The 19,156-nt window shown below is 40.2% G+C and overlaps 1 long non-coding RNA gene across 1 annotated transcript; it reads right to left on the bottom strand.

The window, feature by feature from the left end:
- Positions 1-8,598: 8,598 nt before the first annotated feature.
- Positions 8,599-9,871, bottom strand: LOC117416717 (uncharacterized). Its single transcript, XR_004663866.2, has 4 exons — positions 9,732-9,871; positions 9,335-9,534; positions 9,020-9,215; positions 8,599-8,872 (listed from the first exon to the last, which is right to left on the bottom strand). It is a non-coding gene; the product is annotated as an uncharacterized LOC117416717 (long non-coding RNA).
- Positions 9,872-19,156: the final 9,285 nt, after the last annotated feature.

Here is a 19,156-nt window from a genome sequence, read left to right as displayed (position 1 = left end):
AACCGAACTATTTTAATAGTGTGTGGATGCATTAAGCCTGACTAAACATGAAACGGTACTTCAGTGTGGACTCTTTGAGCTGGATTAATTAAACCGTTTTGAGTACGGTTCTCGAGTTTGGTTATGTAGTGTGGACAGGATAGTCCACTTGATGCGACTAGGTTGACTCAAAATGATTTTTGTTTCGGAGGCAGTTACACAGAGCGCTTCTTATTATGACAAAAGAGTTGACTTCACTGGTGCGTACAGACCGGGATGTTGACAGTGTGTGTATATTGTAACAAACACCATAAGAATGAGCTTTTAGTCGATTCAGAGCCAAACTCAATATGTATACACTAATAAATGATCAAAGACAATCTGCCAATTATTAACAATCAATTAACAGGTTGCTGTGGGCCACGACCTGCCCTGATAAAACGAATTCATTTTTAAAAGGAATCTCAGGGTGGAACTATTCTGTCTCTGTTTATTCGCTTCCCTCTCTGCTTCAGAACAACAACAACAAACACTCCTACTGTCACTGGTCTTTAGCCCCAGTTAGTCCCACCTCGTCCCACTTCATGACCAATCACCAGCAGCTCTTATGGTCCATGTCTGTATTTAGTATTTTTTTATTAAGGGCCCAGGGGCCAAGGTTCAAGGTTCATTATAATGAAGGACGTTATAGCGAGGGTGTACTTTGTGTGTGTGTGTGTGTGTATATATATATTGTAAGACAGCAGGGAGGGGGTTAATTCCTCCCTGCGTAAAACATGTGCATATGCACTTTTGTTTAATTAATTTGTTAATTATTTTATTGTTAATTATCCCCTGCATCTGGTGGTAATTGTAAATTAGAACCAGGTGCAGGGTATTTAAGAGAGGCACCTGGTTCTAGAAGGAAGCAGAAGGCGGTGTGCTCTGTTTCCAGACAGTCACCCTTGTGAGGATGGTGTTATTATTGTGTATTTTGTTTATGCCAGGTAATTATTATTATTAATTTCTTAGCAGACACCCTTATCCAGGGTGACTTACAATTGTTACAAGATATCACATTATTTTTACATACAATTACCCATTTATACAGTTGGGTTTTTACTGGAGCAATCTAGGTAAAGTACCTTGCTCAAGGGTGCAGCAGCAGTGTCCCCCAGCTGGGATTGAACCCATGACCCTCCGGTCAAGAGTCCAGCGCCCTAACCACTACTCCACACTGCTTAGCCGTCCTGCGAGCTAGTCAGGGACCTGAATACTGTTTAGGTGTTTGTTTTTGTGTTTATTAAAATAGCGCGTCAGCGCTAGAAAACTTCAATTTTTGTGTCCTGGGTCTGTTTTAAAGGGGGCAATGAACCAAAAGTGGTGCAATTGTGTTACTATATATATATATATATATATATATATATATATATATATATATATATATGTATATGTATATTAACTGTGGACTGGAGAGAAGGCTAATAGTGGGAAACTATGGCCCCCGAGGGAAGAGCTATGGTTACCAACAGGGGACTATAGTGCACAAAGCCGCAGGTTGAGGGCATGCATTGTCCCCTGGAGGTAACTATAGTTCTTCCCAAGAGGCCTTTAGTTTATCACTATGAGCCGAGCTCTGCAGTCCATATTTGTTTTATGAATCAGTCAAGAAAGTAATGTTTTTGAGATAGCTACCTTGGCCATGAAAAGCGATATACAAAATAAAGTTAAAATTATTATTATAACAACAAACAAACAATACCGATTCCATAGTATCATTTAAAAGGGCAAAACAGGAAAGCACGAGTTAGATCACTGAACAGATGCGGGGAAAATTACTTACGTAACTGAGAGTTGTGGTTATCCATGCTGGCTTGAGGGATGCCTTTTAAAGCATACAAGCTGCAGGGCGGAGGTGGGGAAGTGGAGGGATGATCAAGTGCAGGGGTTTAAATAGGATGCAGAAGGGAGAAGTCTAGCAGGTAGTCCAGTGATTCACCTCCCGAACTTCAGTTTATAAATGTAAATATATATATATATATATATATTTATATTTATATATTTAAACAAAAGTAAAATATAAAAACAACAAAACCTATAAGCCTATATATAACAGTATAATATATATAGGCCTATAGGTTTTGTGGTTTTTATATTTTTTTTTTCTTTTTTTTTTTTTTTTAAGATATTGTAACACAGCAGGGAGGGGGTTAAAGCCTCCCTGAGTGGAAAACATGTGCGGAATGCACATTTGTTTAGTTTAATTGTTTTGGTTTATCGTTGAATTTAATGTGTTAATTGTTTTGTTATAAATTATCCCCTGCACCTGGTAGCTATTGTTAAATTAAATTCAACGATAAACCAAAACAATTAAACTAAACAAATGTGCATTCCGCACATGTTTTCCACTCAGGGAGGCTTTAACCCCCTCCCTGCTGTGTTACAATATATATATTTACATTTTTTAAGAGGTCAATTTGCAGTTATTTGAGATAAATAGTGAGACCGTTTCAAACCTAAATTGTATGTCCTGTATGCACTGTATTACAAAATGTAAATCAAAAGAAACATTACAAATCTCTGTTCTTGTCAAATGCTTTCTTTTTCATCTTCATTATAAGAAGTTATTATATACTGTATATATAGTTTACTTACAGAGCCATAAGCCAACCATATTAGACTGTCAGAGTTGCTGCATTCTTATACCTAAAGGTGCTTGACCTGCAGAGGGATAACACAGATAAGCTGAGACTCTTTAATCAGTTGTTCCAGACAGCCTGTCTTGACATAACTGGCATTGGGTCATTAGTGCATCTGGACATGGATGACAAAATGTAGTTTCTGCTAGCTTCCTGCTGTTAACTATGCAGCTATGTTAGAAGGCCATCATTAACCTTGGAAACAAGACTATGCTTCTTAGAGAGGATGTAATAGGCTAAGGTTACAAAAAAAATAAACAATTACAGTACAATTGTGGTTAGTGGATGGATCATCCATTCTAATTGTTTCTCTGAAAATGGCTGTTATGGACAGAGGAAGAAGCTTTTTCATTGATCTGTCTGCCTTTTGGACAGTCCAGTCTAAATATCAATACAAAACTATATACATTATTCCATACTTGAAAAAACAAAGCTTGTTATGTTAGCCAATTAATAAATGCTAAAATTGAAATGGGTGCCTGGTTATCTATAGCTGCTAACAGTATAGGGTTGAATGTACGTGCTAATGTTTAACAAAATTGATGGTGCCATGTCACAAGATGGCTTTGTGTGGCGTCAGACCAGGAAATGAAACATAAACACAGGTAGATTCAGGGCAAAACTGTGCTCCTATTTTTAATTAAATACAAAAGAAAGATTTAAACAACAAAACACACTAATACAAAAGGGCACACTGGCCAAAGTAAACACAGATAATAAGTACGGTAACAAAACAAGTACCTTTCTATTGGGTAGCATTCGCTCTCTCTTTACTCAATAGTTTTCTTTCTCCTACATCCTCTACGCTCTATCCCCCCGTCTGAGCCCATAGTGGGTCTTTTATATCGTGCCTGGAGCCTTAATTACCCATTAATAAATTACGTCATTAAGGCTCCAGCCACATTCCCACGGTCTTTATCGGGATGGGGATTTAACCCCATCCACGCCAGCTACATTTTAGAAGACCGCCTTTTCGCCTCTATAATTATAATTAATATTGTCAGACGGCTTTCGTCCATCCGCACACACAATCTATATACAGTATATATATATATATATATATATATATATATATATATATATATATATATATATATATATATATATAATACAATACAAATAATACATAAATATGCACAAGGGTGGGGCACCCCATCACATGCCATCATTTGCATCATTTGTGTCTCGTGTCTAGTTAGCTAAATGCACACCTTTTTTTTAAGCCTGTTAACCATATACAGACAAAACCACATGCAGGCACATGTGTTGGAGGAGCATTTGAGCCACCTAATTACATACCGTAATGATAATCCTGCAAGTGACTGTCCTTTTTATTGTGATGGATAACAAAACAGATTACTAGGTTATGCTTTACATTCAATAAATAATTATGCATGCCATTATACACGGTTATTTAGCCTTCATGAAATTCATGGTAATATTGCACTTTCTGAAAAGTATGACAACCATTTCCATAGTTAATATCCAATATCTGTATTCTAGGTGGTGCATTTTGATTTATACTACGCATAAATCAAACTTCAAACTCATTGCGGAGGCAATGTTAAATCTAGAGCACAACAATGATTTACTCCATTTTAAATCTTCTCTCATTCATTATTTACTGTGTTACCCTCTTATAACCACCATGCAAACTCTTTATGTTCACCACAGATTGTGTTTGTATGACTTTTCAGTGGGTTTCTACATGAACTATACAAAAATAAATCTAAAACTGCAAAGGTCAGTTTGAAAACAAACCTTGACAGCTGAACTTGAAATTGCTGATTAGTTAATTTAATAACATTATTTATCAATGTTAAAATAAATCTGTTTATAAATAGTATGTATTATGCCAGTTTGATCTACTCAAATTGGCTAATCTTCTCAAAATAATTAAATTGCAATGGCTCTGCATATCAGCTTAGTACAAGTACCACAGCAACATCAACTTGTATCTGCAAGAATGGCAATTACATCAAGTGAAGTTCAAGCAACCATTTATTAAAGTGATATATTAATAAACATGTGCTTTGAATTAAAAAACGCACTGTGTGTCATAATGAAACCTTATTCTGTTTTTGATATTCCCATATTCTGCGGAGAAAAAAAAGAAACTTTGCTTCAGTGCCCTTCAAGATAATTATATGTGTTGTTCTGATGCACTTCTAAATCATTAGATTCTAATTTTAGATGTACAGATTTGCAATGATTTGCACAAGGAGCCACCCATGCAAGTTAATGCAATAGCATTTGTAAAGATATAAGGTCTTGGATCTGCTCTAATTAGCTTAGTATCATTTTGTAATAAGATAAGGGAACTTTATCTACATTAACTGAATTCATAGCATTATCTAATGTTTACACACACACATATATATATATATATATATATATATATATATATATATATAAAATCATTTTTTATCTGCTGGACCACAATTCTGCTTAAACACAGCTTAGGCATCAAAGATTCCCGTAATTTAAAACTGCCTACATGTCCATATTTAATGCAGAACAGGATTAATAGATTTTGTCAACAACAAAGCACTGGAATGTTCTCACTGAATTTCAGATGATATGTAGAAGGGTGTACAGAACTATCACCAGTCCTAATATCTGAGTTCTTCAAAGTAGATGATTCCAAGTTGTGGGTGGACAATGGCTAATGCAGCCAATGCCTGTGGGCTCCAAGCTGAGACTGGCAACTCGTTATAACCACAATTCAAATGTGACAGTGCTCTAGTACTGTATATACCCTGTGCTTTTGACCTGTAAACATACAGTATGTAATGGTATATGCACATCTACAGTAGGTGGACAACTTGCTTTCTAATACAGCCATCAAAGAGTAAGTCTATTATAAAGTTACAGTTTCTTATCCCTGGAAATCATCCCTAGTCATTACTTAACATGACGATGACAACATTCAATTGCCTCATTTTGAAATTCTTTCAATTCACGTCTGCCTAGATCTTAGAGCTTCTGCTTGACCAGTTTTATGAATTTTATAGTGCTGCAATTTTTGAGGCATCTGTCATTCAAGTTATTGCCCTTCCAACTTAACAGTCTCGGCACTTCTCAAGGTCAAAGAAGATGTTTTGAAAACCATGGACTAGACTTTTTACTGTTGCAATCTTTATTAATGTGGCAAAGGACTAATGAGGTGGCTCAGGCTCATCTCCAGGGAAGAATGGTCATCTATAGGAGTGACTAAAGGTGCAATGAGTTGGCTGCATTTCATTCTGTCTGACAGAACTGAAAACAGGTCTACACATGATTGGCAGTCATCTTTTTTACTATTGGGAAATGTAGTCCCATAAGCAGTGTTCACTTGCCATTTGGACTAGCACCAATCGTGTAACCATTATAGAGACTCCCTTGCCAGTTTTCTGCCATGCTGTAGGAATGACATGAAGCCTTTGTTTGTCTTCTACATGTACAATCTGGGGATGTAACACTGCTACAGTAGAACAAAGCAAAAGAAACATTGGTTAAAAATGTACATCACTGTTTTAGATGTTTTAGACATGATTGAGTTATTTACAAACATGTACTGTATTTTATTTTAAAACAGGATATTGGATACTAAACCAAGTTAAAGAAATCTGGAGGGGAATAATAATGATGAAATGAGTATTCAAAGGCTTAATTCCTGACAAACCAACCATTTGCTTTCCCTATTGAGTGACATGCTTTCACCCAGTAACATACTTTGACACTTAAGAGATTGGGTAAAATGACCCAAGATGTGCTATTGATTTTCTAAGAGAAAGGCATGGAAACACAGAACTTTCTTTAAGATAATAGAACCAGGTTGTATGTTTTAAAATGAAAATACACATTTTTTTTTTAAACTGCACATTTCAGACCTATGTATCTAATTGGAAGTGCAATATAGTAATAATTTTATTAGCTACTGCTAAAATAACTTTAATTATATCATACAACGGGTGATTTGAAAAGTAGAAGTAAAAGTGCTTTCCTAAGATATGTTGGAAATAAGTTTTTTGTTCTTTTTTTACTTATTTGGCTGCATCACTTTTTCATCTTTCAAGGTACTGTAGCAACAACATTTTTCTTGAGATCTAATGCGATTCTTTCAATTGAGGTATTGACACATTGACAAACAATAGCATTGCACACAAATGGCAAGTAAGCACACTAGGTATTTTGAGTGCATTCATTTTTACTCTGGAAGCAGTCTCATTAAGACTGTAAATCTTTCAACTTTTTCATTATATTGTTTTATCCTCAAAGCTTTTCGCCAATTAAGGGCTTGGTGTTTTGTAATTCATAAAATGAACTGTGAAACGTTCTGCTTTCTCTCGTTTATAATCCCTATACAGTTCACCCCTGAATTGCTTTGCAATGCATCTCCAGAGTCCCCTTTTATTAAATATGTCTCAGAGCGCTGCCAATGTCATTAATATTTGGATGGTCTGATTTTGTGCTGTGCTGCTGTTATAAACAGAGTTCTATATCTTTATTCATCTGTCTGGATTACTATATTTTCTCTATGTCCTACTGAGTTTCCTATTCTTTTTAAAAGGCACATGGTGTCATTTTAAACACTACAGGAATATATATTTTTTAAGGGAAAGAAGTGACTGGCTGAGATAATGCTTTTCCCACTTCTGTATTTGTGTATGTCTTGAAACAAACTGTTTCTCATTTGTCACAGCTGCTGAGAAAACCCTTGTGGTCGTTTATTATTCTGTAAACCCCTGCAAACTTATCTAAATATTTTTTTACAGTGGTTGACACAACGGTTTCTACAACGGTGGGCTGCAGGTATTATTATTATTATTATTATTATTATTATTATTATTATTATTATTATTATTATTATTATGTTTATTTTTCCTGTGCAGGTGAGGGGGTCCACATACTAATGAATGTATTCTGGGCCTGTAACAGTAGATTTTTGCCTAACTTTGTTTAATAATAATGTGTGGGGGGTTACGGTTTTTGTAATAGTAAATCCACAAATTGAACAGGTGTTTCAACATACAATATAGAATATCTACTAACTGAGCATTTATTAAGTACAAACACAAGTAGCACCAAATGGCAGAACCAGTTCCAGTGGCATATCTGCACACTCCTGTACAGTACTTATAATTCCAACATCAGCTTATTTAAGGGAAGTGGTAAACAAACACAAACAATAACGTGTACATGTTATAATATGGCTTGTTTATTGATAGATATATTGACATATGTATGTTAACAGTTAAAATATTCCTTGCTCTGCTTTGTTTTAAATGTAGTGCTGGATGATAGATGTTTTTCTTGTTTTGTCATCAGACAATGCTGAGCACAGTTATCAAAGCAAAAGCAGCTGCTACGAGACTTTCGGAAAGTAAACACACTATTGCAGGACAATGGTTGGTGCTGATAGGTTGAAACAATAAGCATCAGCCCTCACATTGCAATGCTTAGTGCTAACTGGTTGAAACACTAAACGCCAGCCCTCTCACAGCCGATTCATGACAATATTACAGGCAGTGCAGATCAACCATACACTGCTCATATGTTAGCAAGAGTACAGGTGTGTTCGGCCGCACCGACAGTAGGGATGGCCGATTCCAAGATTTTTGGAGTCGATTCCAGAAAAACAAAATAAACAAACTGTTCTTACAAACCCTTTATTTTGTTTAAGAATGTATTATTGCTGGATTAATAAAGCACAAACACTTCAAGAATTAAGTGATAAAAACGAACTATATACAGAAACAGAATAAACAAAAACTGAAGGTTCTGAATATTTTGTGGTATCTGAATGTTAATCAAATACTTTAGGATACCTACATATAAATATATTGCAATAAAAATAGCAATACAAGTATTAAACTAATAACCAATAAATAATCACAATTCACACAAAATTAACTACTTTATTAAAAACAAACCAATAAATAATTGCAATTCTCACACAACAAGAACTATTTTCTTACTAACCACCTCACACCAATAATTTCTCCTTCAACTACACATTGCAGTACAGGAAGAGAGTCATGTTGTCCTCCTTGGCCTTCAGTCTTGAGAACACCCTCTCACTCGGCACTGATGTCGCTGGCATACACAGGTATTTCCACACCAGCTTCATCAGATGGGGGAATCTGACACCTTCCGAGTTCCAAAACTGAAGAGGACTTCGGGGGTACATCTTGAGCTCGGTGGCAGTCCTTATTTGGATTCTGTTGTGTTACCTAACAAACAGAGAAGGATTCATATCGCTATAAGTGTATAACATTTCTTTCACGATTGTAATGTCAAACTGTGTGCAGGTTTGGGGCCTTTGAATGCCCCTTAGCTTGAGCAACACATATATATGTATTACGGACCTATTCACAAACCTTTGCATCAAACTCTTTCCAGACGTCATCAGGTTCGGTACTGTCTGCCCCCGTCGCAACAGTCTGAGAGCTCCCTGCTTCCGTAAGATGTGAAGCTTCTGTGGAGAGTGCTTTAACGGCTTCATCCATATTTCTTTAAATGCCAAAGGCAAGAGCTTTGAAACGCAGGTCCAAAAGCGTTGTAATGCCAAAGAAGCTGTAATAGACAGGGAAAAAATTATGAGTACAGCATTTATTTACTTGTCATCAATGCTACTTGAAAGCCCAAAATACCATGTTGTTTGACCATGTTATTACAAGTCAAATAATTCTCACCGCCTTGACTCCTGGCATCTCTTCCAAATTGATTTGTTCAGAGCATCTGCCAAGTTGTGTGCTGTGGTCCCAGGTGGATTCTGCTGGGCAGCAGTGGCAGTTATCCTTTGCAGATTCCTCACCAGGATGATAACTTTTGATGCCGTCACATGTTTCTCAGCCAACATCTCCTCCGTCACCACAAAGAAGGGCTTCAGAATCTAAACATTGACATATGAAATACATATTGTCAGTAATTACTTACAGTGTTGAACTTCATTTAATGCATTCTTTAATTTGCAGGGTAGGGATGTACAACATGTACAACAATTAACTGGATTGCAGTAATTTATACTGACTGAATCAAAAATCAACAACAACAAGGTTTTTGCAGTGCTTCAAATCTAAATATACATACCTTTATTGCCTACTCCATGGTCGCCCACTCCTGGTGAAAGATCATCGTAAGAGATGCATCCAGGGATGACATGGCAGCTGAGACAGGCTCCTTGACTGCCACGAAACACTCCAACATAAGAAATGTGGAGTTCCACCTGGTTTCCAACTCCTGAATTAATTTCAGCTCCTGCTGCTTCATATCACATTGCAAAGCTGCCAGCTTTTCCTTAGCAATGGTGCTGGTTTTGAAATATCCCATGATTTTTTTGACCTCTCTGATTTCTTCCAGATCAGCAACTGCTGCCAGACTGTCCTTCACAATTAAATGCAGTGTGTGGGCAAAGCATAGCATATGTCGCAGGTTGAGCTTGCGAATCGCAGCAACCATGTTGGCGCCATTGTCAGTGACAGCACACTGCACCTTGCCACTAAGCCCCCAGCTCTGAATTATGCCATAAAGACATGTTGCGATTGTATCTGAGGTGTGGCGTTCTGTGAACCTGGAAGGAAATTAATTCAATAAGTACTTCAAGATTTATTTTATATTGGTCAAAACAGCAGTGGATATAAATAATTGCCCAGTCAAAAAGCAAAAAGCTAATTACAGAGTACATTAACAAACAAGACAGCACAGTCATACCTGTGAACATCCAGCAGTTTTGTCACCAAATTGCCACCTGGAGAGATGTAATGGGAAGTAAGAACCAGGGATGACTCCATATTGATTGAAGTCCACATATCAGTAGTAATGGACACAAAGGATACCAAAAAAAAGTTAAATAATTACCTAACTTAAATACTGAATGACAATTGCATTGTTAATCTCTAAATACCTCCAATGCCTTCATCGGGGCTGCTTGTCTCCTCATACTGCCCCTCTATGAGCCTGACAACAGTTTGTCTGGAAGGCAGTTGATATCGAGGGTCTAGTGCCTGGACAAAACCTCTGAATGGAAAATGGCTGCTTGTCCTTGACAATCAGCTCACCAATTTTTGTCCAGCATTTTCTTTGGCAAACTAGTAGCTGAAAACAAATGAAATTAAAATAAAAGACAATCTTTAATATAATAATAAAATGCTATTTTTAAAAATATAAGAAATGTACTACAATATGATTAAAAACATAAAAAATGTGATTTAAAACATTACTCACATGAATAAGGAGCCTTTACAAAATATGATGTCAGAGTCTGCTGAGGTTGGTGGGTTTTTGGCTTTTTGGCTTTTTACTGGACGGGTGTAGGCATGACCGTGGATACTGCTGCTGCAGCTAATCCGGCTGCTGCTGCTGACGTTCCAGGGGCAGACTCCATGGTTTCGGTTTCCTGTGATTCCTAACGACAGGTAGACTACTTGATTAGAGCTGTATTTTAAAAGACAAAATTCATGGTTGACATTTGCCATTACCAAAGAAAGTCACAACGAAAATATTGATCAGGGTTATTATTTTATTATTATTTATTTCTTAGCAGACGCCCTTATCCAGGGCGACTTACAATCGCAAGCAAATACAAATACATTCAAGTGTTACAATATAAGTCATACAATAAGAACAAGAAATACAATAATTCTCAAGTGTGACAAACCACAATTCAATAATACAGCAGATAATAGTGAAAGTTACATCAGGATATGATTAAGTAGTGATAGTTACATCAGGATATGATTAAGTACAAAATACAACAGATTAAACACTTGGGAGATTACAATATTCTGAGGTACAGGATTAAATGCAGTAAAATAGGGGGCAGATAAGAGCAAAATAAAGCATATTTAAATGAAGGGTGATAGTGTCCCAGGATACAACAGAGGAGTTCTACAGGTGCTGTTTGAAGAGGTGAGTCTTAAGGAGGCGCCGGAATGTGGTCAGGGACTGGGCAGTCCTGACATCTGTAGGAAGGTCGTTCCACCACTGCGGAGCAAGGGTGGAGAAGGAGCGGGCTCGGGAGGCAGGGGAGCGTAGCGGAGGTAGAGCCAGTCTTCTAGTGCAGGCGGAGCGGAGAGGTCGAGTGGGGGTGTAGGGAGAGATGAGGGTCTGGAGGTAGCTGGGTGCAGTCTGATCAAGGCATCTGTAGGCTAGTACAAGAGTCTTGAACTGGATGCGAGCGGTGATCGGGAGCCAGTGGAGCGAGCGGAGTAGTGGAGTAGCGTGGGCGAAGCGAGGTAGAGAGAACACCAGGCGAGCAGCAGAGTTCTGGATGAGCTGGAGCGGACGGGTGGCAGACGCAGGGAGGCCAGCCAGGAGGGAGTTGCAGTAGTCTAGGCGGGAGAGTACCAGGGCCTGGACCAGGAGCTGGGTAGCATAGTTGGTGAGGAAGGGTCGGATTCTTCGGATGTTGCTCAGGAAGAATCTGCAAGTGCGTGCCAGAGTGGAGATGTGCTGGGAATAAGAGAGGCAGGGGTCCAGGGTGACTCCAAGGTTTTTAGCTGAGGAAGAGGGAGAGAGTGTGGTAGATTCCAGAGGAACAGAGATAGAGAGATCAGAGGAGGGGGAGGAGGAGGGAAAGAAAAGGAGGTCAGATTTAGAGAGGTTGAGTTTGAGGTGATGCGAGTGCATCCAGGAGGAAATAGCAGACAGACAGGTAGAGATACGGGAGGAGATGGTGGAGTCAGAGGTGGGGAAGGAGAGGAAAATCTGAGCATCATCAGCATAGAAATGGTATGAGAAACCATAGGATGCGATGAGGGGGCCCAGGGAGCGGGTGTAGAGAGAGAACAGGAGAGGACCCAAGACTGACCCTTGGGGGACTCCAGTCAAGAGAGGGTGAGGTGTGGAGGTTGCTCCACGCCAGGTTACCTGGTAAGTGCGGTTGGAGAGGTAGGAGGAGAACCAGGCCAGAGCAGTGCCAGAGATCCCCAGGTCAGCAAGAGATGATAGTAGAATAGAGTGATCAACAGTGTCAAAGGCAGCAGAGAGGTCGAGGAGAATTAGGACAGAGGAGAGAGAGGCAGCTCGGGCACACTTAAGTGAGTTGGTGACAGAGAGAAGGGCGGTTTCAGTGGAGTGAGCAGAGCGGAAGCCAGATTGGAGAGGGTCAAGCAGAGAGTGGTTGGACAGGAAAGCAGAGAGCTGGCGGTGTACAGTCCGCTCGAGGGTTTTGGAGAGGAAGGGTAGGAGGGAGACAGGACGGTAGCTCTGGAGGGAGGTGGGGTCGAGGGTAGGTTTTTTGAGGAGGGGAGTGATAGAGGCTTTTTTGAAGGCAGAGGGGAAGATGCCAGAAAGTAGAGAGGTGTTGAGGAGGGAGGAGATGAAGGGGAGTAGAGCAGGAGCAGCAGCTTGAAAGAGGTGAGTGGGGAGGGGGTCCAAGGCACACGTGGTGGGTTTGTGACCCTGGAGCAGGGAGGAGAGGTCAGAGTCTGAGAGGGGCAAGAAGGTGGAGAGGGAGGGCGAGTTAGTAGGGGATGTAGTGGGTGTAGGGGTTGGAGCAGGAGGGGGTGCGGGGGAGGGAGAGGTGTTAAAGAGTTTGCGGATATCTGAGATTTTAGAAGAGAAGAAGGAGGCAAAGTCGTCAGGGGAGATAGAGGAGGGAGGAGGAGGGGGGGGAGGGTTTAGGAGGGAGGAGAAGGTAGAGAATAGTTTACGTGGGTTGTTAGTGGAGGCTTGGATTACAGATTGGAAATAAGCACATTTAGCAGAGGAGAGAGTAGAGGAGAAGGAGGAGAGAAGAGTGCGGTAAAGGTCTAGGGCAGCAGGGAGTTTGGTTCTCTTCCATTTCTTTTCAGCAGATCGCAGTGTGATTCTTGCCGAGCGGAGCACAGAGGAGAGCCAGGGATGGGGAGGGGAGGGGCGAGCGGGTCGGGAGGTGAGGGGACAGAGGGAGTCGAGGGAGGAGGTGAGTGAGGAGAAGAGGGTGGAGGTAGCAGAGTCTACGGAGAGTTGTGAAAAGGAGTCGATAGGAGGGAGGTGAGAGAGAGCAGTGGAGGCAAGGACAGAGGGGGAGAGAGAGCGGAGGTTACGGCGAGAGGTGACAGTGGGGGTAGGAGGAGCAGGGAGAGGGGGGAGAGACAGAGAAAAAGAGATGAAATAGTGATCAGAGAGGTCCAGGGGGGTGACAGAGAGGTTGGAGGGGCAGCAGGCCCTGGAGAAGGTGAGGTCCAGTTGACGGCCAGCTTTGTGGGTAGGAGGGGACGGAGAGAGACAGAAGTCGAAGGAGTGAAGGAGAGGGAGGAATCCAGCAGAGTGGCTGGGGTTGGAGAGATGGATGTTGAAGTCACCCAACAGGACAGTCGGGGTAGACAGAGAGGGGAGGGAGGAGAGTAGATAGTCGAGTTCATCCAGAAAGTGAGTGAGAGGCCCAGGGGGGCGGTACAAAACAATGAGCAGGAGTTGACAGGGAGAGGTTAGTTGGACTGCATGAAATTCAAAGGTAGTGACAGAGAGGGAGGTGAGATCAGAGGGGACAGAAAAGAGTAAGGAGGGAGAGAGGAGAAGACCCGTCCCACCTCCCCGTCCGGTGAGACGCGGGGTATGGGACAGGACGTAGAGAGAGGACAGGGCAGCAGGAGTAACAGTGTTATCAGGGGACAGCCAGGTTTCAGTGAGAGCAAGGAAATCGAGCGAGAGGTGGGAGGCAAAGGCAGAGATGAAATCAGCTTTGTTAGCAGAAGAGTGACAGTTCCAGAGTGCACCAGAGAGTGTGCGGGAGGGGGGGAGAGGCAGAGAAATGAGGTTAGAGGGGTTGGAGGAGCAACAGCGGAGGGAGGGCAGAGGACGAGGACGGGAGGACAGAACAGGGATGTGAGAGACAGTCATAGCAGGACAAGCAAGACAAAAGGCACAGTAGGAGCAGTGGGGTGGAGGATACAGACCTGACTAGTAGATGGCTTCTTCCAGAGCGCTGGTAGGTTCGGATCTAGTCGAACAGCGTCTCAGCGCAGGCCTCCCCTCGCTGGACTCCCACAGCTAGACTCCCGGCTCTTTTGTTGAGGCTCTTCTGTTGGCTGGCGCTTCGTGCTGGCGCTAAAATAAGCTGCTTGAATAAATGTTGTTACCCCTGCTTGGCAAAAGAACCAACTCAACTGTGTGGAAACCAATCAAATAGCAAAATCAACTGCTAATCAATTTAGCCACTCACCTGGTACTAATCACACACAAACTCAGCCAATTCAAACACCACCTTACAATGTCACCAAATGTAGTGGTTACAATTACAAAAAGCAGGAACTTATCTATCTGCCTCTCTCCCTGGTTCCCTGAAGGGTATGCTGTGAAACTTGCTAACAGATGTTTTTAAGACGTATCCCCTTGTCGATCATAGATGCAAATACCATTGGAATCAGTTTATGATGGATCCGCCAATATATCTTCACCTACTTGTTACGTGCTCATAAGAGTTAACAAATGACAGAAATCACAACCCCCTTCATTCTCATGCACTTTGCCTCATATAGAACATCAATAACATTTACGTTGTCGATGTCTAATTAAATCCTTATTTGATTCATGACCGAGAATGTACACTGGAGGGAAAGTTTATTTTGAACAGCTTATTTTTTCAGCTTATCATTGCTTGCACTCTATGCGTTCCCGACAATTAATTAAATAATTATATCCTAGTTAATACTGATGCGAAACACCTCAACAAAATCTGATTAACTTACTTTTAGCTAAAGACAAGTTCTCTGCATACCCTGTTTACCTGCCGACAGCCACTGCTACATAGTAGGCTTGGAAAATGGTATTGCATCACATTTCTATCTGTGTATGGTCTCCCCTTTGTCCATAAAAAACATTTATGTTTGCTGTTAAAATATATAATTACATTGGTACAGTGTTATTACGTATTAGATATTTGGTGAATTACATATTTTCATTTTATTTTGACCACTCTGAGAGAGACACACCTGCGGGTTTGATTTTAAACATGCCAAGTTTTTTGTCGGATGGAAAATTCCAAGGTGTTTCCACATTGGCGATGTTGTTTTGTTGTATGCAAGTTCTTTTCTGCAAATGCCACATTTCACCTTCTTATGTGTTTTGTCAACAAATGAAAAGAAACGCCACACAGCTGATATTTTCGAAATTACTGCTGCTGTTGTTGTCAAATTGCACCGTCCACCGAATCACATGATTGACGTGAGAGATTCGACTGCGCCTATGATTGAATGAATGCACAGTAGATTCGCAACATTCCGTAACAAGTAACATTTGATACCTCAGATGATAACTAACACCAACAAGGGAACTTTATAATGACTGTGAATTGAATAATACATTTTAAAATTAATAAAAACCAACTGTTTAATTTCAATTCCAAGATTTGGAATCGATCGTGGGGTTGGAGTCGACTCCATTTTGTACCAAAAAATAGAATCGATTCTGAAACTTGACGAAAACGGAATCAATTCTTCTGGGATCGACATCCCATCCCTCGTATTTACCGCATCCTTAGGCACCAAAATAAATAAAAATTGATGCTCCAAGTATGTGAAATGTACCTGCCGCAGACTATGATGTTGATGACATACTGAAATCTAAGAGATTTCAGTAGGCCTATATCATGAGCATTGGCGTAGCCAGAACATTTTTGCCACTGGGGCAAAAATACAAATATCTCTAGAAACTTTCAATTTTTGCCAAGCCTTCCTGTTCTGATTCAGTTTTAAGTACAGCTATGGCTAAATGTTTTGCAGCACCTAAAATTTTAGGATTGAGACATAATTAAATAAAAAAAAACAAAGACAATATATATATATATATATTGTAGCGTACACGAAGGAAGGCAGCAGCAGGGTTGGTGGGTGACATAATCACACACAAAGACATAAGCCCGATATACGCTTCTTGCAAAGGAGCCGGCTCTTTTGTACAGCGGTATCGGCGCTTTGCTTTAGTGCGAGAGGTCCCGGGTTCGCGCCTGCCCTCCGCCTGTGTGTGGATTGCCTCGCCCTGTGTGATGCGCCTGCCTGCGGGAACTGAGGTACGCTACAATATATATATATATATATATATATATATATATATATATATATATATTGTAGCGTACCTCAGTGATTGATCAGGGTATGCTGTGAAACTTGCTAACAGATGTTTTTAAGACGTATCCCCTTGTCGATCATAGATGCAAATACCATTGGAATACCATTTCCTCCAAAACAGGTTTTAGAAATTACTTTGCAACCTAGTTCTTATTTTGCCCCATTGAAAATCACGCTGTTTTAAAAAAAAAATTTTTAAGGCTTCCTTGATGAGTGTTTTATATTTATGTAGCAATCCAATTATTTGATAAATACGTCAATGTAGTACTGACAAGTTGTTTTTTGAAACTGTTGTTTTTTTAGCCTTTCCTCCAAGGCATCTAAAGATGGACTGTCAACAATTGTTAGTGTCACCTCTTCAGATATTTCATCTACATCACTTCTGTTATGCATTTGAAGGTTATTTATTATCTGAGTTAATAATCTGTTGTTATGATTAACTTTTTCCAGGTCCACCAACATTTTAATGATATGCCTTTCTACAGCTGCAAAATAGTAAAAAACATTTTGTCTAAATAAGATCATTGCTCAATTAAACTGCCTATCAAAATTAAGCCTAGATTTCCTCACCCCTCCCTTAACCATAAAATGAATGAATTTGGCCTTGACTGTTCAAAGTTATGAATAAATGAATTATAACTAACATGTTCCAGGCAGATCAGTTGTTGAGCTCCTCATAGGAGTGTACGACAGAGGCCTTCTGTGGTGGTCCAGGGCTGGGTAGGGGTCATTGATAACGTTCTTCTCACTGGAGCTAGAGGAGGAGGCATGACAGGTGGAGGTATTGGTGGAGTTGGTGGTACAGCAATAGATTCATCCTCTGAATCAGAACTCGACCAATATTTGCTGTTTGGTCTAAATAAATAAAAGTACAGTATTACAAGAGTACAGAGCAGACAATATGGATTTACAACAGAATGAATGAGTTCTAGACTCAATAGATTAATCATTAGACTATAAAACCAAAAAAGGGGTTTTCAAAATAGCAAATTAAACCATATTGGTTACATCGAAATAGTAGGAATTAGTTAAACTATGATGTAATCATATGTAACATATGCTCGACATAAGTAAATATACATCAATGTTTTAAAGAACATCTGTCCTTCTTGGAAAATGTTGATGTATTGGGCAGAAGTTATTCTCAGACCACTAGTTATGACTGTCCAGTGGCCTGTTTTTATAACTAGAAATCGTGTGATTAACATGTGTCTATGTCAAGTATGAGTACAGTCCTGATAATCAATTTCATTAAAATCCAAGACCTTTTTGTTTTTATTACTGTGATAACAATCATGGTATTTATATATTTTTATTCTGCTTGCGGTCATTTTAATTTTTTTTTCATGAAGTTCAATAATTCAATAATTTATACATGTTCTGTAAAAAGATCAATAATTACATTTAAATTTAAACAGAATGTTATTGTCAAAGAGTGTTTATGCAAAACCAATGTGAATTTACAATGTAACTATATAACTTAATATTGTTCTGAGTGATAATGTAAATCTTCTATAGCGGGCTTTACGTTGTCTTTTATGATTGTTTTTCCTATAAGTGTTTTTAATATAAATAAATGTAAAACCATTGCTTAAAAAACAAACAAAAAAAAAGAATTCAACATATCCATCTTGACTGGTCTTCGATACCATGTGTTACCATTGTACGTATTGCATAATTTCTGTTATCTGCACAGATTTATATATTTTGTGGGGACAACTTGGGATGCTTCCATTACTGTGCTGTTTAAGTATCATGCTGACACGGTATGGAAATAGTGGAAACAAGGTATTGTGTCAAGCTGAGATAGCCTTTTTACAGCCGGAAGTAACTTCCTGTAACATGAAGTGCAGAAAATACTCAGATGCATCACGTCAAAACTAATTTTATGAAATGCCAGACGGTAACACAGCTTCTAATAAAAAAACAACTTTTTTTATTATCGATCCTCATTGCAGAGAAACAAAAGTTACAGGCTTTAAATTCACTCTATGTATTACAGCCCTAGCCACCTAGTGGTGGAAGTGGTGGAGGTGGGAGCAGCATGTAGTCTCCTGGCGACGAAGGTGGGAGCAGCGTGTAGTCTGCGGGTGGAATTGGACCCAGCAGGCATACACCCTCTGGTGGTGGTGGGAGAGGCAGCTCCTGCTGCTCTCTCTCTGGCGGTGGAGGTGGGAGCAGCAAGCAGTCCTCCCACAGCGGTGGAGGCGGAACCAGCAGGTATTCACCCTCTGCTGGTGGAGGTGGCGGAGGCAGAGGCAGCTCTTGCTGCTCTGCTCTTGCGGGTGAAGGTGGTGGAGGCAGAGGCAGCTCCTGCTGCTCTGCTCCTGGCGGTGGAGGTGGTGGAGGCAGAGGCAGCTCCTGCTGCTCTCCTCCTAGTGGTGGAAGTGGTGGAGGTGGGAGCAGCATGTAGTCTCCTGGCAACGGAGGTGGGAGTAGCGTGTAGTCTCCTGGTGACAAAGGTGG

This window comes from Acipenser ruthenus, chromosome 12, assembly GCF_902713425.1.
Source record: "Acipenser ruthenus chromosome 12, fAciRut3.2 maternal haplotype, whole genome shotgun sequence".
NCBI lineage: Eukaryota > Metazoa > Chordata > Actinopteri > Acipenseriformes > Acipenseridae > Acipenser > Acipenser ruthenus.
This window is presented reverse-complemented; position numbering and strand designations above follow the sequence as displayed.